General features: G+C 35.7%; 1 protein-coding gene across 3 annotated transcripts in view; it reads left to right on the top strand.

The window, feature by feature from the left end:
* Positions 1 to 16,590, top strand: part of CCDC85A (coiled-coil domain containing 85A) — a 691,471-nt gene that overhangs the window by 323,126 nt on the left and 351,755 nt on the right. The window contains exon 13 of one of the 3 annotated variants that reach the window (XR_002342947.1): positions 3,720 to 7,571. The exons of the other annotated variants lie outside the window; for them this stretch is intronic. The gene's annotated coding sequence lies outside the window, so the exon portion shown is untranslated. Of the gene's footprint in view, positions 1 to 3,719; positions 7,572 to 16,590 lie in introns of those variants that run through there. 3 annotated transcript variants of the gene reach the window in all.

Genomic DNA, 16,590 nt, shown 5'->3' with positions numbered 1-16,590 from the left:
CCCCTCTCCACAACCAAATACAGCTCTGAATTTTGCAGATATGAGGGAGAGAATAGAAGGAGAGAAAGAAAGTAAGAGCTGAGATGATGAGAAACAGAAATACAGAAGGGGAAACTAACTAACGCTGAGTTAAAGCTACTCAAGAAAGGTCACTTTGTATTTCCTTTTGCTTTAAAGAAGTAATATTACAAGTTAGCATAGCAATTAATCATACCTTTGATTAGATCACATTTTACTACATGCTATTTTATTTTGGTAGGTAATCATTTATGAGATGAAGGAAGTTGTCTATGGCAACCACCATGGTAGGTGACTACCAAGACAGAAAACCAAAAGCCAGTTATTAAATGTAAAGATTTATTTATTTTTTTATATATCAGTATCCTTAATGGGCCCTTCAGCTGAACTTCACAGAAGACAGTTGACAAGCAATATACACATATGGTAATGAGTAATGAAGTTGGTAACATTTACCTGTTTATGAGTACTAATTCAAGCCTGGTCTTGCAAAATCCCCCTGCGATGCTGCAAATACACTAATGATTTGCTTTGCCTTGATTTTTAGGTTGCCAGCAGAAATTAGGAAAGGATGAGCTCTGTTTCATACTGATGTATGAGTTTGATGGCTTGTTATGTCGACAACAACAGAAAGGCACTATTTTAGCATTTACCCATTGGGGTTAAAGTATAAATAGATGGAGAATTCATACAAAACTTTCTTCCTTGGTGCCTACTCTAGCCAGTGGGTTATAACTTAGCAGCTTTGATTTTGAGTCCACTATTTCACATTTGAATAACTCTTTAGGGCACTTTTACAAGAATATAGACCATTTATGTAGGATGAAGTGTTGTACGGTGCAAAGAAACTGAGATCTATTTTCAGGTTTACCACTAAACAGTTGTATGACCTGTGGCCTTAAAATTGGGTAGTAGTTAAGATGTTGGACTTTGGAGTCCAACAGAACTGATTCAAGGCCCTTATTAAAACTCTAGGGGCTTTATTTTCTCATCTTCAAAATAGGACCATTAATAGTCCAACTTCATGTAAGATTGTTAGAAGATTAAATGGGACAGTGCATGTAAAATGCCTAACACACAGTCAATGCTCAATAAATAATAGAGTTAGAGTAAGTGGTCACTATTTTCTTTTATAGATTTTAAATGTTGAGTTTCTGTGAATAATAGGAGTTCCAAAGTATCTGTCAGGATTGTATCCAGTTAGGAATTTCAGGTTCCTATGTGGTGGTACATTATAGCTAAGCTATATTTCTGTATAGGCCCTTGGGCCTTGGTTATTTTAGTTACACATTTATTAAAAACCTTGACAACTCTTGAATGTAAAGAGGAGGAAATCTTCTCCCCTTTCAGAAGAAAAAAGATGATATGAATTTGTCTTGTACAGTCCTTCAAGAGGAGCTGTTTGCTTGCCTTAACGATGAGTGGCCTTGGGATCTCCAGGGTGGGACAAAGGAGCATGGCAGAGCCTGGAGAGAGGAATGATCAAAGACAGCTGGCCAAGACAGCAGGCCAGGTGCTTGGGAGGAGATAATGATAGAGGCAGATCAATACTTCCATTAGCATTCTTTCTCTAACGGTTTCTGCAGCAGTGATGGGGGAAATAGCCAGAAACCAGGTCATCCCCAAAACTTGCCAGTTCACCCCAAGCATAATAACAAGATCCTACACCTTCCCAGATTTTTAATGTTGGCAAGTGACCAACATAGGAAGCAAACAGGAAAGGGGGTACTTTGCTTATTTTAAAGATGAGCGGAAACTGGAACCCAGAGAGGCCATAAGATGGGGAGTCAAATATTCACAATCTAGGTTTCCTCACCCATTGTTCCATGCTTGTTCCTCCATACTACTTTGTCTCAGACGTATAGTTGTGCAGATTCAGATAATTTCTTTCCTTTGCATTATGTCTTCTGACCTTCAGTGTATTCGTTCATAAAATGGTACTCTTAATAATACCTTCCTTACCAGGTCTGTGTGAGGACTAAATTAGGTAATGTGTATAGACTGCTTCAGACAGTAGTAGCTATTAGCCGTTGCTGTCAGTAGCTTCCTTACTGCTTGGGAGGATGCTAAATTCCTAGCATCACTTTTTATTGTAACCTGCAATGAGCCCCATGTTTGAAAGATTTGGTATATCAAATTCCATATATTGGTTTACATTTTATTATTATTATTGGTGGCATTAGAGCTCCTAATCAGTAGTGGCATTAATATCGAGTGGATTTAATTCCAATAAAAGCAAAGAACTTTGATATTTAGTGAGCCTCTTGATCCTCATCTAAGGAAATATAGGGTTGTTTGCGGTGTCTAAAGCATCTCGCTGGTCTTCAGCACTGTCTTTGCAGATTCTGTACCTAGCTGGGCTCTCACTTTTCAATGAATAAGCCAAACCTTATTATTATAATCTTAGTTGACATCTTCTGTGTGATCTAATTCAGTTTTTGAATGTTACAATTTTTCCATCATATCATGGGAAATTGGTGTGGTCCAGAAATAATAAAAATAAATTCATTGTGAATGAAACTGAAAAGAAATTTTTAGCATGCTACTAGAAGTTACTGATTAACAGGCATACCAAAATTCTAGAAAATATATTCTGTTATATAAGAACCAGATTGTATATGTTATTCATTGTCATTTAAGGCCAAGTTCAGTTATAATTTTAAACATTTTTTTTTTTTACCCTTCAGCCATGCAATTTTTATAATATCAGAGAGGAAAGGAAACTAATTTTGTTAAGTATATAAAATTAGATCTTTTATCGTATGAGGGAAAATTCTAAAGGATATTGAAAAGGACACATTTATATAACTCATCTCTTATTTTGAAAAGATATGTGACATAGAGAACAAGTCTTGAGCCTTTCAAATATCATTGGGTCAGGCTAAAATAATTTCATTGTGAGAGCATTTTCCTTCTCTGTGTGCAGTCTAAGTGCATATTTTGTGCTCTTAGGAATAACTTTCCAAAGCTGCGCGAAGAATGTAGCAATAAAATCTAATAAGAATTATGGCTCATGACTTGAATGATGTCAGTACCCTTTTTAATCCTCCCAAACATGAAAACGTTTTCTCCTCCTAAATAAGATTTCTTAACTCTTTATTTTTAAGGAAATAAGCAGAGCTCTGCAATTTCATTGGCAAAGTAAAAGTTAAAGGAACATATTTCATTCCATTATTAATGTTTATGCTTATTATTAAGTAAGCAATTTAGAAAAGAAATATATCCTAGACAATATTTTTATGAACACATATTATTTTGTCTGATTTTTTTCATAAATTATATAACATCAGAAAATCTCTGAATTCAGTGTTCCAGTAATAATCTTTGTTTTCTTTAAGCCAGTGGTTCTCAAACTTCAGTGTGAATCAGAGTCATCTGAAAGGCTTGTTAAAACACAGATGGCTGAAACTCAGTCTAGAGTTTCTGATTCAGGAGGCCTGGGGTGGCATGAGAATTTGCATTTCTCATAGGTTCCCAGGTGATGCTGATGCTGCTAGTCAGGGGATCACACTTTGATAACCCTTTAAGCCATTTTAACTTTCTTATCTCATAATTTAATTTGGTGGGATTCAACCATCATGAGGCATGTATATCCCCTGGCTTAGAAGAAGCCAGAGGTGCATGGGTGGTTCAATGGTAGAATTCTAGAAGAAGCCAGAGTTTAGTAAGTTCGTGATAGGTTGGTTATTTTTCCAATCCAGATTTATTTCAAGTCAAAGAACTGCATACAGAAAAGCATGGTTGATGAAATGGTTCGATGCTTGAAGATGTCAGACTGTAGAATCTCTACAGGTAAGTGTGTGATTTCTTTAGTAACATCACATTTGCCTGCAGAGATTTTCCAGTCTGCCACTTTGAAGTTGTATTTAAGATGGGAAAAAAAGTCTTCTTTCTACAGTGATCTTTCCAGAACTGCTAGATTTTAAAACTACATTTATCTAAGGTTAAAATTGAATGGGAAAGAGGCGTTATTGTTTGGCATTCAGATAAGAGAGTAAATGAGGATTCTGCCACACATCTCCACAGAGAATGAAGGAAAATGGGAAAAAAGAAGCTTCCCCAAACCGCAGCCAGGCTAATTTGTAACAGTGTTTTAGCCACACTGGAAGTCTTAAGGTCAATCCAAGTAAATATCCTTGAGTTTTAAGCAATATTACCTAATGGTTTGACTTTGCACTTGGGTTTTCCTCAGTGTCTTTCTTAATTGACACATGTTCAATTGCAAGAGAGATGACTAGAATGAGGTGTGCTTCTCACTTTCATTTTCCCCATTTCTCTTCTACTTTAGTAGCTGTCTTATGATAAATAATATCACCTGCTGCTAAATTTTAAAGTGTTGGAATAATGCATAATGCATAATAATGCATAATAAATAGTATTTACTTCAGAAGCTCAAGAATAATCTGTGAATATTGTGATATTATTAACTCTACAATGTTAGGTCTTTTTGTTCATTTGTGAGAACATAGTTTTTTTTCCCAGTGTTATCTGGAAATTTATTTCAACATTTGACTACAGCAGGGACTTTGTATGTTTTGCTCCCTGCAGTATCCAAGCACAGAGAACAGTTCCTGGCACATAATAGGTACTCAATTAACATTTATTTGCTGACTGGACATTAAATAGGATTTTTTGTGTGTGTATGCAAATGCTTATTTATCATAAGAAAGACAATTATACATAATTATATATATCTCAAGTCACATATTGTGTTGATAGAGTGAATATATTTAATTTCAGACAAGACAAAAATAGAACATTTAAATATAAAAACCTATCTTGGTAATAAAGAACATTCCTATAATAAAATACTTTATAATGGAAATTTTAAAAATTAATTGCCTTATAGTCTAATAATGTTATATTATGCTTTTCTGGCATGTAGTTTTATTTCAGATGATGAGTTTTCTAGTCATGGATGATATCCAAATATATGTAATAGTGAATCACAAAATTAGGTTTGATTTTGTTTATACTACACAATACAGTGTCTTAATTATCTGTTAATCTGCTATATACACATCCTTTGACCCCAAGATGACTTTAAAATCATCCTCTCAATTGCATTCTGACTTTTCTAGATAAACCATAAATACAAACTTAATATTAAATCTCTCAAAGTGTGCAGAGGATATAACAGGTGGCCCTGATCTGATGTGAGTGGGGCTAAATAATGTGTTGAAATAATTGGAGCTTAGAAAGATAGAAAACATCTGGGTTTCAAGGGAGAACATTTGCATCCTTTTTACTGCTTTTTAAATAGAGGGCTACATCATTCTGGGTTATGTAGAAAGAAAGGTCTAGTGTTAGGAACTCCATGACCCTTATTCTGTTCATCTAAGCTCAGCTCCAAAGGGTGGGACTGGTATACTTGATTATGGGAGAAAGAAAAATTTCCTTATGCCATTTTTAATTTTCTCTTTTCCAATCATGCTGTTTGTTTTATATGTGCTTGCAGGGCCTAGTTAACAGTATCACTTGTTCTTTTGAAGGAATTTGGACTTGTGAATGATGGAATCATAGTTGCCATGTCCCTGATTGTTGATATCTTGTTTCTTTGCTCCATGGAAAGGCATGGATGGAACAGAGTGTTGGAAAATCATCATCATTTTAGCTTCATGACTAGGCTCTTTAGAGACAGCCAGCCTATAATACAAGATTCCTGTTAGTTTAAGCACTTCCATAGAGAAAAAGACCCTTTTATAAATGCAAACATTTGACATATAAGCATTATCTAATGTTAACATATCAGTACTGATGAATTTACAAGACTAAACCTACCAGAGATTAAAGGTTTGAAAAAAAATCAAATAGTATGGTTATATTTTGAAAGATGAGAAGGCCAAGATATACCCAGTGGTTCTCAACCCTAACTGTACATCAGAGTCATCTTGGAATTTATGAAACAGATTCCCATGCCCCAACCAAGACCTCCTGAACCTGAACTTTCAAGATGTGAATTTGAGAAGTCTCTATTTCAAAAAATTAATAAACTTTATTTTTTAGAGTAGTTTTAGGTTCCCAGCAAAACTGAATAACAAGTACAGAGAGTTCCCACATACTCCCTAATCCCACATACCAGAAGTTTCCCCTACTGTGGACATTATGCATCACAGTGATACATTTGTTACCATGATGAACCAGCACGGACACATCACTATCAGTTAAAGTTTGTTTTAAATTAAGATCATTTTAGCTGTTCTGTGGGTTTTGACAAATGTTTGATGACATGTAGCCATTATTATAGTATCATACAGAACACTTTTACTGGCCCCCATATTCTTCGTGCTCTGCCTATTCATTCCTCCCTCTCTCCAACCTCTGATCTTTTCACTGTCACCATAGTTTTGTCTTTTCCAGAAGGTCATAAGGTTGGAAACAGTACATAACATTTTCAGATGAGCTTTTTTTTCACTTAGTCATATTCATTTACATTTTCTCCATGTTTTTTTATGGCCTAATAGTTCATTTCTTTTTGGCACTGACTAATATCCCACTGTTTGAATGTACCACAGTTTATACATTCACCTACTGAAGGACTTCATGTTTGCTTCCATTTTTTTGTCATTTATGAATAAAATTGCTGTAAACCACATGCAGATTTTTCATGCAAATAAAAGTTCTCAATTAATTTTGATAACTACCAAGGAGCATGATTGCTGAATTACAATAGGAGTATAGTTAGTTTTCTGAGAAACTGCCAAATTGTTTTCCAAAGTGGATGTGCCATTTTTCATTTCCACCGGCAACAAGTGAGAGTTCCTGTTGCTACATATCCTCGTCAGCATTTAGGGTTGTTAATGTTTTGAATTCTGGCCATTCTAGTAGTTTGTCACTGTTGTTTTAATTTGCAAATTCCTAAAAACATATGACGATGAGCATTTTTTCATATGCTTACTTGTCATCGGTATATCTTCTTTGATGAGATGTCTGTTCAGGTCTTTTACCCATTTTTAAATCCAGTTGTTTTCTTGTTGCTGAGTTTCAAGAGTTCTTTGCATATTTTGAATAACAGTCCTTTATCAGAAATATTTTTTACAAATATTCTCCCAGTCTGTGGCTTGTCTTCTCACTCCCTTGACTTTGTTCAGACTTTTAATTTAAATGAGGTCCGATGCATCCATTTTTCCATAGATTACTTTGGTATTGTGTCTTAAAAGTCATTCCCATACCCAGGTCACCTAGGTTTTCTACTATGGTACCTGCTAGAACTTTTATAGTTATGCATTTAACATTTAGTTAATTTTAAGTTAATTTTTGTGAAGGGTGTAAGTTCTGTATCTTGATTAGGTTTTATTTTATTTTATTTTATTTTTTGTACGTGGATGTCCAGTTCCAGCACCATTTGTGGAAATGACTGTCTTTTCTCCATTGTATTGCCTTTGCTCCTTTGTCAAAGATCAGTTGACTATATTTATTTGAGTCTGTTTCTGGGCTCTCTATTCTGTTCCATGTTTTTATTATCTCTCCTTTCACTAACACCACACTGTCTTTTTTTTTTTTTTAAGGGCTTCACTTGAGGCATATGGAGTTCCCAGGCTAGGGTCAAATTAGAGCTGCAGCTGCCAGCCTATGCTACAACCACATCAATGCCAGATCTGAGCTGCATCTGCAACCTACACTGCAGCTCACGGCAATGCTGGATCCTTAACCCGCTAAGTGGGGCCAGAAATTGAACCCTCATCCTCATGGGTACTAGTCAGGTTCGTTACCACTGAGCCACAACGGGAACTCCACACCACACTGTCTTGATTACTGAAGCCTTATTAGTAGGTCTTGAAGTAAGGAGTGTCAGTCCTCTGACTTTGTTCTCCTCCTTCAATATTGAGTTAGCTATTCTGGGTCTTTTGCCCCTCCATATAAACTTTTGAATCTGTTTGTCAAGATCTACAAAATAATTTGCTGGGATTTTGATTGGGATTGTGTTGAATTTATAGATCAAGTTGGGAAGGCTATTATATATATATGGGATATATATAAGGCCTATATATAATATATAATTAATATATATTGAATAATATATATAATTTAATATGTCTTGACTATATTGGGTCTATCATGAACATGGAATATCTCTCCCTTTATTTAGTGCTTCCTTGAAGTCTTTCATCAGAGTTTTATAGTTTTCCTCATACAGTTCTCATACATCTTTTGTTGATTTATACTTAAGAATTTCACTTTTTAGAGGTGCCAATGTAAATGGCAATGTGTTTTTAATTTAAAATTCCACTATTCCTTGCTGGTATATAGGAAGGTGGTTGACTTGGCATATTAATCTTGTATCCTTCAACTTTGTTATAATTGCTTATTAGTTCTGAAAGTTATTTTGTCAATTCTTTCAGGTTTTCTAGGTAGACAATCATGTCATATGCAAACAAATACAGTTTTATTTCTTCCTTCCCACTCCTTATACTTTTTTTTTTCCTTGTGTTATTGAATTAGCTAGGTCTTCCAATACAAGATTGAATAGAGGAGTGAGAGGACATCCTTGTTCTATTTCTGGTCTTAGCAGGAAAGCCTCAAGTTTCTCACCATTAAGTATGATATTAGCTGTAGATTTTTAGAAGTTGAATTTCCTCTCTATTTATACTTTGCTGTAAATTTTTATTATGAATAGGTGTTAGATTTTATCAAATGCTTTTCTGCATCAATTGATGTAATCATGTGTTTTTTTTTCTTTAGTTTGATGATGTGATGGATGACATTAATCGATTTTTTGAATGTTGAACTAGGCTTGCATTGCTGGGATAAATCCCACTTGGTGATGGTATGTGATTCTCTCTATACATTGTTCATGTGATTTGCTAATATTTTGATGAGGATTTTTGTACCTATGTTGATAAGAGATACTGGTCTGTCTTACTTTCTTGGTCCAGTTTTGGTATTAGAGAAATGCTGACCTCATAGAATGAGCTAGAAAATGTTACTTTTTCAACAGATTAGGCTTTTCAGATTATCTATTTCATTTTGGAAGATCACACCTTTTAGGGAATTTGTCCATTTCATCTAGGTTATCAAATTTGTTGGCATAGAGTTGTTCATGATTATTTATTTATTTATTTATTTATTGTCATTTTGTATTTTCTAGGGCCACACCAATGGCATATGGAGATTCCCAGGCTAGGGGTCTAATCAGAGCCGTAGCTGCCAGCCTTCGCCAGAGCCACAGCAACGAGGGATCTAAGCCGCATCTGCGACCTACACCACAGCCCACGGCAATGCCAGATCCCTAACCCACTGAGCGAGGCCAGGGATCGAACCCGCAACCTCGTGGTTCCTAGTCGGATTCATTAACCACTGAGCCATGACGGGAACTCCAATGATATTCGTTTATTATCCTTTTAATGCTCACGAAATCTGTAATTGGGTTCCTTCTTTCATTTCTGGTAATAGTAGTTTGTGTCTTCTCTTTTTTCTTTGTTAGCCTAGTTAGAGGCTTATTGATTCTACTGATTTTTTTCAAAGAACAAGCTTTTGGCTTTGTTGATTTTCTCTGTTGATTTCCTGTTTTAAATGTTAGTGATTTCTGTTCTAATTTTTATTGTTTCTTTTCTTTTGCTTACTTTGGATTTAATTTGTTTTTCTTGATCTGGTTTCCTATAGTGGAAGCCCAGATGACTGATTTGAGAGCTTTCTTCTCTGTGCCTTCAATACCATAAATTTCTCTCAAGCACCGTTTTCACTGCATCTCACAAGTTTTGATAAGTTGTGTTTTCATTTTTATTTAGTTCAACATATTTTAAATTTACTCTTGAGATATCTTCTTTGACCCATGTGTTATCAAGAAGCATCTTGTTTAATTTCCATCTATTTTGAGATTTTCCAGTTATTTTTCTGTGATTGATTTGTGGTTTAATTCCATTGCAGTCTAAGAGAATATTTCTATTATTTTAAATTGTTAAGGTGTATTTTATGGCTCATAATATGGGCTATCTTGGTGACTATCCCATGTGAGCTTGAGAAGAACATGTAGTTTACTGTGGTTGGATGAAGTAGTCTCTATGAGGCAGCTATTGTGTTCAGCTACATCCTAATGGATTTTCTGGCCACTGGATCTGTCCCTTTCTAAAAGCGGGGTGTTAAGGTCTCCAACTAAAATAGTGGATTCATCTATTGATCCTTGCAATTTTATTAATCTTTTTGCCTCACTCAATTTTATACTCCATTGTTAGGTACACACATGTTAAGGATTGTTATATCTTGGAGAATTAACCCCTTTATCCTTATGTAATATCCCCTTTCAACTCTAACTTTCCTTGCACCGAAGTCTGCTCTGTCTGAAATTAATATAGCTACTCCAACTTTCTTTTGATTAGTGTTAGCAAGGTGTATATTTTTATCCATGCCTTTACTTTTAATCTACATGTATCTTTACATTTATTTATTTATTTATTTATTTATTTATTTATTTATTTATGTCTTTTGCTTTTTCTAGGGCCGCTTCCCACGGCATATGGAGGGTCCCAGGCTAGGGGTCTAATTGGAGCTGTAGCCACCGGCCTACACCAGAGCCACAGCAACGGGGGATCTGAGCCGTCGCCAGATCCTTAACCCACTGAGCAAGGCCAGGGATCGAACCCACAACCCCAGGGATTGAACTTGCAACCCCATGGTTCCTAGTCGGATTCATTAACCACTGCTCCACGACGGGAACTCCTGTATCTTTACATTTAAAGTGAGTTTCTTGTAGATAATATAGAGTTAGGTCTTATTTTTTGATACATTCTGTCTCTTTCTTTTGATTGGTGTATTTAGATCACTGATATTTGAAGTGATTATTGATATATTTAGATTAACATATTCGATAGTTTTATATTTGTTGCCTTTGCTCTTTGTTCCTATTTTTGTCTTCCACATTTTTTTCCTGCATTTTAAAGTTTTAATTGAGCATTTCATGTGATTCCTTTTTCTCTCCCTTCCTAGCCTTGTGGATTATACTTTTAAAATCTTTTTTTTTCATAGTTTCCCTAGAGTTTGGAATATATATTTACAACAAATCCAAGTCCACTTTCAAATAACACTATACCATTTCACAGGTAGTACAGTACTTTGTAATAATAAATTACTCTAATTCTTCCATACTATCTTTTTTTATTACTGTAGTAATTAATTTCACTTATACATAAGTGTACATAAACACGTATCTGTATCTATTGAGATATATATCACACAGGCACATACATAATTTAATTCATTGTTACTATTATTTTGAACAACCGTTATCTGTTAGGTCAATTAAGAACAGTAAAAATAAAAGTCTTTATTTTACCTTTATCCATTTTCTGATACTTTTTCTTTATTTAAATCAGAGTTTCTGGCTTATAGCATTTTTTTCTCTCTCTGAAGAACTTTTAACATTTAAGGCAGATCTACTGGCAGCAAATTTCCTCAATTTTTGTCTCTCTGAGAAAGTTTTTTGTTTGTTTATTTTTTCAAGGCTGCACCCTCAGCATATGAAAGTTCCCAGGCTAGGGGTCAAACCATAGCTACCAGCCTATGCCACAGCCATAGCAATGCAAGATCTGAGCTGTGTCTGTGGCCTACACCATAGCTTACGTCAACGCCAGACCCTTAATCTACTGAGTGAGGCCAGGGATTAAACCCACATCCTCATGGATACTAGTTGGGTTCATTACTGCTGAGCCACAATGGGAACTCCCTGAGAAAATCTTATTTCTCCTTAACTTTTTTTCCCCTTCTATTTGGGCTGCACCTGAATTTTATGCAAATTCCCAGGCTAGGGGTTGAATGGGAGCTGCAGCTGCTGGCCACAGCCATAGCAATGTGGGGTCTGAGCTGTGTCTGTGACCTACACCATGGCTTGCAGCAATGCTGGATCCTTTAACCCACTGAACAAGGCCAGGGATTGAACCCATATTCTCATGGATTCTAGTTGGGTTCTCAACTCACTGAGACACAATGGGAACTTCCTCTCCTTAACTTTTAAATGATAATTTCACAAGGTATAGAATTCTAGATTGATTTTTTTTCTTTCAACACTAATTTTTCATTCCACTCTCTTCTTGCTTTCATAATTTCTGGGATAAACCTAATATAATTATTATTCTTGCTTCTTTATAAGTAAGGTAATTTTTTTTCTTCTGATTTTTTCTGAGATTTTTTTTTATAATCACTGATTTTCTGAATTTTGAATATCATATGCCTAAGTAGTTTCATTTGTTTTGCATTTATCCCTCTTAGTGTTCTCTGGAGCCACCTGAATCTGTAGTTTGATTTCTGACATTAATTTGGGGGAAATTCTCCATTATTGTTGCTTTAAATATTGCTTTGGGTCCTTTCTTTCTTCTGTATTGGGTGTTGCCCCTTACACACATGTTATATTTTATAGTTATCCCATGTTGGATATTCTGTTTTTTTTCCCCCCAATTATCTCTTTGTTTTTCAGTTTTGGAAGTTTCTATTGTTATATCTTCAAGCTCAGAAATTCTTTCCTCTTCTGTGTCCAGCCTACTGATTAACCTATCAAAGACATTCTTCATTTCTATTACAGTGTTTCATGAACTCTAGAATTTCGTCTTGATTTTTCTTAAAACTTTTATCTCTCTGCTTACATTAACCATCTGTTCTTACATGTTGTCTACTTTTTCTAGTAAAGACCTTATAATTTTTTTTTCTTTTAATTTATGGTCTCATAACTCAAAACTATTTTTTGCCTTTTAGTATACCTTGTCATTTTTTTGTTGAAAGGTGGGTATTATGTACTGGATAAAAGGGACTGTGGTAAACAGACTTTTATTAATGTGGTGGTAATTATGGTTGTGATGAGGAGGAGAAATGTTCTATCATTCTATGACTAGGTCTCAGTCTTTGATGAGCCTGTGCTCCTGGACTGTGAATTTCACCAATGCTTGTCAGTCCCCCAACCCTCCCACCGTATGTAGGACAGGATGGCTAGAGGGAACTGGAATTGGGTATTTCTCTTCCCTCAGAACAGTTGGGCTCTGACAAAACCCCAGTAGGTTAAGTTCTGGTAAAAGTTTTACTTGAGGATAGGCCTTGTTAAGAACAGAATGCTCTGGTGTACTTCAAAACGATTCCTTTTTCCCTGGCTCTTTTGGAAACACAAGGAGATTTTCTGCAGTATATACTGTTCCAACCTGGTTGAGTTCCTGGAGGTGAAATTCACAAAAGTGTGGCAGCCTTTCTATAACTGAGCCCTTCTAGAGCTTTTACTCTCAGATTTGTTTACACTGAACCTCTTGCAGTTCATCAAAGTTCAGGCTTTCCTACACTGGCACTGGTTCTGGTGGAGATTTCTCCATAGGTGTCTGCTCCAATGAGTTTTGACTCTCTGAATTCACTTTTCTTGGAGGGGTGGGTTGTCCTGTGAGTGCACTTCTCTGAGGAATCTAAGTAAAGTTGTGGATTTTTCAGATTATTCAGTTTTTGACTTATACTAAGAACGGAATGGTGACTTCTAAGCTCCTTACATGCCAAATGGGAAGCTGGAAGACTGGAAGTCTCTATTTTTCAGAATGATTCTGATGTTTGGATGGGTTTGGAGCTCATTGGCTTTTAAAATTTAAAAAGGCAATGCCATCATGTTTCAAAGAAAGTCTGTGAATATATAAATTTATTTAAAAATATTAAATATTAAAGTGGTAAAGTAGGAGCTGTTCTGGTGTAAAGTAATGTGGATGGTGGGGTGGCAGAGACCCAGAGTTTCATCAGACCCTCCCCTGATGGCAGCCCCAAACTTCCTTTGCCGAATCACTCATTTGCCAATCATGCTGCTCTCTACCGGGTGGGGTAAAGCAAGGATTTCTGAAAACTCTTGGTGGCAATGGTGGCGTGGTGTGCGTGTGTGCCTGTATATATCTGAGTGGCCAGTAGAGGTGAGGGCAGCACCCAGAGGGCAGTGACTTCGGATATTTGCCCTGTAATTACTGCTGAAAAGTGAAGAGGACAGGAGGGTGATGCAATTTGAATCAAAGTTAGAAATCCGTTTACTTCGCAAAAGGACCATTTTGCAACTTGCCTCCTTTAAGCGATCCTGTTAGTTCAGGGCGTTATTTAGTTAACCCAGCCTAAGAGGATGTTTTAAAGGTGGAGAATTGCCCTGGTGATGAACAAATATGAGAAATAAACTTCCAGTGGGGCTGGGTTGCCTGCTGACTGTGATTTCCTGATGATCTATAACAATGGTTATTCACTAACAGCTGGCGCATGTCTCCCTCAGACAAAGCCACTGGGAAGCGCAGGCGCTCGGATTGGTGAACCAGAACCGTTTCCCTGGTAACAGTTAACTAGCACGTGTTTTATTGTTTCCAACTGCTTTTCCTAGGGTATTTGCAGGTGGTGGGAGATGCTTTCTTGAAGAGGGGTCATAACCTCATGAACTTTCAGATGTTGCAACAAATTGGGGAACAAAACATTTTTTCTTTTTCAAATATATTAAGTAAATCTTATTACATAGCATTTTCAAGACAGATGCAGCCCAGCAGTTTTTCTATTATGCCATTATTTCCAGATGTTATCAATTTTAAAATCAGAGTTCCATGTTATGATCAGGATATATAGGAAAGTAAAATTAGTTATGTGTCTGGCAGCAAAATATTATTTTGGCATTTTGGAGGTATGTGCTGGCTGTATAATTTGCTGTGAAATATAAGATCAAATCACAAAATGTGAGTGTACTTTTAATTGGCCTTTGAATAGTTTGTATATTTTGCCTCTCCACTAATTAATTGTTTTTGCTGTTGCTGGTAGATTTCTTTCTTATTTTTAATGCAGAATTTATAGTGCTGTTATAAATTGCAAGACCAAATAAAGTAAGACTTGGACATATTACAGTTTCCTTCTATATTTGACATATTTTTGAAAGAATTAATTTCCAGATGGATAGCTCCCTCTTCTGTCTGGTTTGCAGAATTTGCATCTTCTGAAACCACAGATGAAGATACTGTGTGTATCATAGAATTCTCTAGCTTGGCTGAAGGTTGAATGTATTTACTATTGGTAAAATAGCAAATTCACGAGTTGGGATGCTCATGAATGGAGGTTCAATGAAGTTACAATGGAGGATGCTTCCATTGTAATAATTTGGTTTAAAGTAAAATCATCAACCCTGATGAAAATTCTGGCTGAAAGTAAATGAAAACATTTTAAAAAATAGTTAATATTGAACTTTTTCTGCAGATATCATTGAAAAAAAAATGCAAACTTCATTAATCACTTGTCTGAATTCTATTTGAAATACCAGGGCTTTGGTCAAATAAGCATTTGTCACTTGATTTGCCCAGAATTTGAACAATGCTGCAACCCAAGGCTTCTCTTGAGTCAGATTTTCAAGGCCTTTTCTGTTAATGGTTCTTCATTGGTTTTCAAACATGCACCCACTTATACATTAGGTGGGTGATATTCAAATGCTCTTCTCCAGGATCTTATAATTTTTTTAAAACTTAAAAAAATTGTGTCTCTATTTCCTTGGGTACAATTTAATCACTATAGCAAGAGTTAGGGCTATGTTCTGAAAAGAACACAGAAAGATCTATTACCTAAACTTATAACTGTAGAACCAGAAGAGCTAATAAAATTGTCAATAATGTTGAGGGTACTTATGTACAGTCTTTGTTTCTAGAGATACTATGAAGTGATAAATTTTGACTATGAAGAAGAAAACACAGATTCATTCAGACTCACCCATCTTGTTTCCCTCAATGGCAGGGTGTTGGGACTATATGACCCTAATTATGTGACTATATATTAAATGAGCACTGTTCACAATTCTCCACTTCATTTTTCTTGGGTAGGCACATATAGGGGACCTTCTGAAAGAGAAAGCTCATTTTATGTCACACAGTCCTATTGGTACTCTGTCATTGTATTCTTACTTTTTAGTTTTGTTACAAAGAACAATTTGAATATGGTGGAATGAGAATCAGAAGACTATTATCACATTTTGGAGACTTAAGCATACATTTAAAGATTTTTAATTATGTTTTTTCTCCAAGTCAGTGAAATAACACTCCCAAATAATAAAGTATTAGATATCAAATCTTATTTGGAATGATGGATTGTTGGAAATCATAGACCATAGGACACCCAGTTCAACTTCCCCTTTCATTGTACTGAGCCTGGAGAGGGTAGTTGTCTTATTGATGGTCCCTGAAACTAGGTGGTAACAAAAATCTTTAGGTTTTTCTGGCTCCTATTTGAGTACTTTTTTCTAATGGAGACACTCTTCTCAGTGGTCAAGGAGTTCTTCACTACTTTGCTGTGGTTCCATAAATATGAAGTCTGTGGTTTTTTTCCTTCCTCCAAGTGCATAGATTCTCACTTCCATTTCTCAGATTTGCATCCCCATGACTTAGTAGCTGAGTGACTTTGAACTAGTTAACCAACTCTCTGTGCTTTAGTTTTCACTTCAATGAAATGAGGATATAAATAATGTGCCTCTCATAGAGTTAATATCAATGATATGTGTGGCACGGTGCCTGGTACGTAATAAGCATTTGATAAACATTGGCTATTATTTTTATTATTGTAATTTTCTGCCATTCTTCACACAAGGTGTACTATAGTCTTTATTTACTCTATAGCATGTAGTAA

Source organism: Sus scrofa, chromosome 3, assembly GCF_000003025.6.
Source record: "Sus scrofa isolate TJ Tabasco breed Duroc chromosome 3, Sscrofa11.1, whole genome shotgun sequence".
Lineage (NCBI taxonomy): Eukaryota > Metazoa > Chordata > Mammalia > Artiodactyla > Suidae > Sus > Sus scrofa.
The sequence above is the reverse complement of the archived record's forward strand: the minus strand, read 5'-3'. Positions and strand labels throughout refer to the sequence as shown.